The sequence below is a fragment of the Cololabis saira genome, chromosome 14 (assembly GCF_033807715.1).
Source record: "Cololabis saira isolate AMF1-May2022 chromosome 14, fColSai1.1, whole genome shotgun sequence".
Classification (NCBI taxonomy): domain Eukaryota; kingdom Metazoa; phylum Chordata; class Actinopteri; order Beloniformes; family Belonidae; genus Cololabis; species Cololabis saira.
This window is the reverse complement of record NC_084600.1, coordinates 12,049,459-12,056,916: the sequence shown is the minus strand read 5'-3', so window position 1 is coordinate 12,056,916 and position 7,458 is coordinate 12,049,459.

Below are 7,458 nucleotides of genomic sequence, written 5' to 3'. Positions count from 1 at the left end.
TGCAGATAAAATCCCCAGCAACCCATTCTGCGTATATTTCTGCTTCACAGTGCGATTGTGCATCGTCAGTGTCTGTCACAGGTCGGTCTTGCTGGTAAAATGATAAAGAGTACGGAATACCTTAACAAAAAAAGTTCAAATCAATGGGACAGTTTGAACTTGAACACGTTTTGATGGGTATATCAAAATAACGAACAGTAAAGCAAATGAAAACAAAAATCACAAGGAATCCTCACATTTGCATATTTACTTTGATTTTGATTGATTTTGAGTTTTTATTTCAGTCCATTTGGATACAACATAATACAACATAAAAATTGTCCAATATTTTAAATGGCACCGAAAAGGTATAGGCTGAAGCCAAGGCTTATTATGCCTACCCTTTAACCTGGTTGTTGAGCGTTACGTAAATGACGGGGTTCAGGGTGGTACTGGGCACTACAGGGGCCGCAGGCGGGGCCGCACCTGCTGCCGAAGACGGCAAGCATCGCAAGAATGCTGTATGGCATCCAGAACAGCTCGTTTCCATAGCGACCACCATCAGTAGGACTCGGACCTCCCTCCACCGAGCTGAGGGCTGGTTGATCGTGGCTACCTGAGAAATGCGAGTGCTCTTTTCAAAGCACCGGTAGACACCCCGGACCAATAGAGGTCAGAACCCGTAACGGTGACCTGACCCGTCCCAACGCGCCTCGGACAGCCAGCAGGATCCTCCCATAGCAGGAGAACATGAGCAGCAGCGGGAGGAGCAGGTAAAACATGAACAAAGCTGATGTAGGAGCGAGCTGTGGTCGTGTGCTGTCGCCACCAGACTGAGCAGATGGGGCCGGGTCCCTCTGCACCACAACTGTAACACAATAGATGAATGTTGGAGTTACACAGCCTCCATACAGCAGGACAATGTAAAGTTCACTCCTCACTTTTGTCTTCTTTTTTTTTGCTTGAACACTTAGGGCCTGATTTACTAAGATCCTAAATAAAGAGTACTAAATTGCGTGTGCACTGAAAAAGTTTGCACGTGCTGTTGTTGTGTGTTTTGCGGGTGATCAACTAAGAATGCTCGCGCAATTGATAACAGGTGCAAACTGCAGTATTTAAATGAGGTGTTGCGTGTCTTACGGTTTGCGCCATGGAGAGTCTGGATGGAAAGCAGGATAGTCGCAAGCGCAAAATGAAATTTGACGAGTTGGAGTTAGAGATATTAGTGTGTTGTGCCGTATTCAGCATCCCTGCCGTGAAAAGCACCCCCTCGTCGACATATATTACCCACAGATCTCTTATTCACGAGTAAATGTCAAAAAGGACTAAATGCTCATGTTTAATTTACTACAAATGACAACGTACACACAATGACAAAAATGATATTCTCATTCCGTGTCACGTTCTGTTTAGCGTCCAGTTTTGTGTTAATGATGTTTAAATGCGCTCATGGATTCCACAATAGTCATACTTTCCCACAATCACAGTCACAGATAACAAAAATCGGGTAAATGGTTATTGATGTCATTAATTAATAGCCTGCTTACTGTGTTGTCTTCCATAATATTTGTAAATATATATAATATAAACTCCTAAGTATGTGTTTGTGTGAGTGTGTATGAGGGGGTGCTTTTCACGGCAGGGGTGCTGAATACGGCACAACACCACAATAACAGCAGCCATCGGTGCGTAATGCTGGGCAGATTAGCACCTTCCTTTCGAACGTATTAAATACAGACGCAATCACAATCCCCGCAATTACTTTCAGGCTTGGTAAATCTCATTGCGTGTGGTAAAAGGAGATATTTGCATTTTCCCCTCCCAGTATTTAGCGCTTTCTGGCGGGTACGCCCCATATTGATTATTCATCAGGGCAAAAGTACTAAATGAATAGCGTGTGCTATTTTGCTCATTTGAGAGGCGCAGTCCTCTTTGCACGCTGTTAGTAGATCAGCTTGCACATTGGTTTGCGGGTGATGTCAAGTTTGCACACGTTTTTACGCACGCAAACCTTTAGTAAATCAGGCCCTTAATGTTCTAAACCTTTTTTCCATTATTCCAATTTCCATATTTTCCATGCCAAAACACTAAAGGACTAGGAGGAAGCTCAGAGCTATCCTGTCCCAAGATGATCATCCCCTGTACAGCTTTTTTGCGAGAAGTGGCAGAAGTAGACGGCTTCTTTTGCCCAGATGCTCCACAGAGAGATTTAGGAAGTCCTTTGTTCCTGCAGCAACCAGACATTTTAACTTGGACTGCTGATGTCATGTCTTGCTGCTATACTACCTACTATACTAATAACTTGCTGCCATATTTGCTTGTACAGTGCACTTTAAATTGCAGCTATATTCTTAGCTGTTTAATTTGCTGCTATACCTGTCTTGCACATTGCACTTTTAAATGGATTTGTATTCTTTTTTCTTTCATCTCCCTTTTTTGGGGGGGTCATTTTCTGGTTATTTTGCTGTTGTATTGATCCACTGCTGTCCCTAGGTGGAGATATTGTTAATGTGTATTGTTGATTGTCTTATGTTGTATTGTTGTGGCCATGGTGGCAATGAAGTTTCCCCTTTGGGGATTATTAAAGTTGAATCCAATCCAATCCAATCTTAAAAATACTTTCCTTTTTTCTTGTATACACATATTTTTATGTAACAAAGTCTTCTCAATTTTTTATTTTTTTTTGTTTCTCATACAGAACCACAAGATAACAAAAAACAGCATTTTACAAATATCCTTTGTGTCAGTCACAATTGTTTATTGATTGGTAAATCACACTTTCCTCCCATAAAACCTTTGCATAATGAGTAAAGTAAGGGGTTAACCTGCTGCAGCCCAGCAGCGGTGGCACAGACAGAACACTGAGTAGATCCAGGAGACACCACGGACGCTCTGACTCTGCGGTACTGACACGACCCAACTGCTGCTATGGAGCAGAACACAGTACCGTTTAAAGCACAGCAGAGAGAGACACCAGTGATACAACCCCAACAGCTAAACAAGTCAGATATCACACTGAGAAGAAAGTAGCAGCATTACAGACTTTAACATTAGAACCAATGTCCACAATCAAAACAATCAAAATGTTCAATATACAGTAGACTTCTGAACCTCATTTTAAATGAAAATATCACTTTTATACAAATGCATAAGATTCACAACAACAGTCGCCCATATCAGCATCTGGGCTCCATGTAAACCAGCTGTTGCATTTATAAGAACTTTATTCCTTCATTATTTTCTCTCTCTCTCTCTCTCTCTCTCTCTCTCTCTCTCTCTCTCTCTCTCTCTCTCTCTCTCTCTCTCTCTCTTCTCTCTCTCTCTCTCTCTCTCTCTCTCTCTCTCTCTCTCTCTCTCTCTCTCTCTCTCTCTCTCTCTCTCTCTCTCTCTCTCTCTCTCTCTCTCTCTCTCTCTATATATATATATATATATATATATATATATATATATAAATATATATATATATATATATATATATAATAGCCATGTGAAGAAAGACAACCCCAAGTTGGTTAAATATTCAGGAGGAGAGGATGAAGGGAGTGGGAGGGATAGTCTTCCTTCTCCCCATTCCTTTAATACGCTCACAAAAGGGAACTCTGATTAATCTCTTTGACAGCTTTCAAAAGACTCAATATTTTCAAAATCTACAACCTACACCCTCTGGCTCAGCAAGAATAAAACATGCCATCGATCATTTTTTCTTTCATTCTTTTTCATGCTCTTCATCCTATTTTTCTAGAGCAGATTGGGGATCTTAATAAACGAGCCGGCTCATAAATATTGCAAGCACTGGCTGGCTCAATGCATGACCCAGAAATTCACACAGGATTTGCTTGAGGAAAGAGACATTATACAGAAACCATTCTGCCATTGACAATTAAGTGATACTAAATAAAATACAAGCTAAATAAAATTGTAAAAATGGGTGGTAAAATAGCGGGGAAATCCCAGAAACCTTGACCAACAGACTGACAGGACAAGGAGGAAAGCTCAGAAAACCCTGCCGGACTGCTCCCATCCTCTGTCCTGTCATATTGAGCCTCTGACGTTTGAGAGGCGCTACAGGGTTCCTCTGGCTAAAGGTCATTTTAAAAAATCCTTCAAATGCCCTCTCCATACTGAATGTAACAAAGTAAACAATCAGCAAAGAACTCCTTTGTCCATCTGCTTCAGTCGTGTTTCATCAAGTCCTTATTGTGCAAAAAAATTACATCTGCTGCACCTTCAACTGAACTACTACGTCCTTGTTTTATCTTACTTTTAAAAACATGTCTTTTATCCATGCCTTTATTGTCTTTTATCTATGCTTTTATTGCCTTTTATCCATGCTTTTATTGTCTTTCATCCATGCTTTTATTGTCTTTTATCCATGCTTTTATTGTCTTTTATCCATGCCTTTATTGTCTTTTATCCATGCTTTTATTGTCTTTTATCCATGCTTTTGTCTTTTATTCATGCTTTTACTATCTTTTATCCATGCTTTTTATTGTCTTTTATCCATGCTTTTATTGTCTTTTATCCATGCTTTTATTGTCTTTTATCCATGCCTTTATTGTCTTTTATCCATGCTTTTATTGCCTTTTATCCATGCTTTTATTGTCTTTCATCCATGCTTTTATTGTCTTTTATCCATGCCTTTATTGTCTTTTATCCATGCTTTTATTGCCTTTTATCCATGCTTTTATTGTCTTTCATCCATGCTTTTATTGTCTTTTATCCATGCTTTTATTGTCTTTTATCCATGCCTTTATTGTCTTTTATCCATGCTTTTATTGTCTTTTATCCATGCTTTTGTCTTTTATTCATGCTTTTACTATCTTTTATCCATGCTTTTATTGTCTTTTATCCATGCTTTTATTGTCTTTTATCCATGCTTTTATTGTCTTTTATCCATGCTTTTATTGTCTTTTATCCATACCTTTATTGTCTTTTATCCATGCTTTTATTGTCTTTTATGCATGCTTTTATGTTATACTTGTGATTTTATTCTAATGAATAAGGTTTCTTTGAGTGCACCAAAATGTGACCGCAGACCTTTTTTAGAGCATATACAACTTAAAAGCAAATCCTGATCCAACAGGTGATTCATATTGTAATGTGAATTTTTTTTAAATAAGCAGTTCAGAGAGTTTAGGGTTTCAATGCTTTCTTGGCTTGCTTGGGGTAGAGACATCCGGGGGAGTCAATAACCCTGCTCTGATACCCATGGGGGGGTATTTGGTTGGATGAGGGCTTTATTGGTGTCGTCATCCTTATGCATGACCTGTTTTTGTCCTTGCCTGTACCGTCTGTCAGTGTTTATGATCCTGAGCTTCTCTGTTTTGTTTTTGTTTTACTGGACTGAGTGTGGATTTACCCCTAGTTTATTTGCCTTTGTGCCCCTGTGTCTTCCTAGCCTTTAGGGCTAAGTACTGATTTTTATGGACTGAAATTGCTTATTGGACTCACGTGTTCTGAGTGAGATGATATCCAGCATGGACCCTGCGGATCATCTATTGAAGATGTTGGAGAAAGGTAGCTTTTAAGATCAGTCTTCTGCTCATCAATACTTATTCTGCGTGTCAGACTTCCTGAGGGTTAGCTGTTGGTGATCCGTCCTCTCTGGCAGAATCAGTCAGGGGTCAAAATAAAGTATGTTAGATCGGGCTGGTGACGGACTCATTCACCCTCACTCCCACAAGTGCACAAAACTTACATCTGCTTTAAGATCAAACTACATATGAAAAGTTTTTTTTTTTTTTTTTTTGACAGACAGAAAATTAATGAAAGTAAAGAATTAAAACTAGAGATTGGAAACTGGAGATTGTGTAACCACATGGATCCAGATCACACACACATATTTTGGAGATGTATGAATGTACAGCCCTTCTGGGGGAATGTTCACTCAGTTCTCTGTAATGTACTGGGATATATGATTCCGAAATCCTGTCTTATTCTGTACCTTGGACATTTGGATGGATCGGTATATGTTGGAGACAGATATCTGGTCAAGATTCTCCTAGTGGCTGGAGAAGAAGAAGAAGGCAAAAAACTGAAAAAAAACAAAGAAACCAAAAACTGGCTCAAGTCTGATCCCCCCCAGTAGCAAGCAATGGATGTCAATTATAGATGATATACTGGTGATGGAACATCTCACATACAGTATAAGTTGAAAATGAAAGAAGATCTCTTTGTAACGAACTGGGGAAAATGGTTGTCATATAGGGAAAGAAGTGACTCTACATAACTGTGCACAGGCTCTGTTCGATTTCTTTCTGAATGGTTATTATATGTTTTTTTTGTATTAATTTGTTTTATCCTCTTTAGCATCATCATTATTGCTAGTTGCTAGTTATTGCTAGTGAATGAATGAATGAATGAATGAATTAATGAATTAATTGTTATTTATTAATGTGTCATACACCTAAGGTGCCCAGCCTATAAGGGCTTACAAGACACAGATACACTACGCCAGCAAACAAACATCAGCTGAGTACAAACAAAAAACACAAACACAAAATTATAAATTCCACTTATACATTACAGATCAAATAACAGATCCTTTCTCAGTTTCCATATAATTTGTCCTTTCTCTGTTTCCAGGCTCTCTTTATAAAGGTAGCTATAGAGAAAAACCTCCTCTCTGAAAAACCATTCCTTAGCATCATCCTCAGTCCAAAACAACTCAGGTTTACAATCTTGCATTTTCTGAAATAAAAGCTGCCTGGCTTCATCATATAACGGACAATAAAACAAAAGATGAAGTTCATCCTCAACAACATTTAAATCACAAACACTACATAATCGTTCCTCTTCAGGAACAGAGTTATACCTACCTGTTTCTATAGCCAGCTAGTATTATTTTCTATTTGATAGTTTCTTTCCTGATCCCTAGATCTGAGGAATTCGTCTTAAATGTGTTTGTTAGGTTGCCACCTTTCAGAAATAGAAATAAGGAACGCCCCGTTTCAGCAGTAATATACAGAATATAGATACAGGTGAAGGTCGGAAAATTAGAATATGGTGTAAAATGAATGTATTTCAATAATTAAATTTAAAAGGGGAAACTAATACATTACATAGTCTCATTACATGCAAAGCAAGATGTGTTAAACCTTTATTTGTTATAATTTTGATGATTGAATTGTTTATTGATTTCATATTTTTTATTTAGGGTTTTCATAAGCCATAATCACCAAAATTATAACAAATAAAGGCTTGAAATATCTCACTTTGAATGTAGTGGGAAATAATATATTTGTTTCTCCTTTAGTTGAATTTACTACGAATGAAGTTTTGCAATAAATAAGAGCATAATATGTGTCCGTATTGGTTCAATACGGAACGCAACTTTTAATTCCCAATTACGGAACAATTCCATATTTCAAGGGACGGGTGGCAAGCCTAGTAATTGAAATAAATAAAAATGTCTATAATGACAGGGCTGTAGTAGTGATTCGGTCCCAGGGCGCGTCACGACGCCCCGGTGACGTCGTC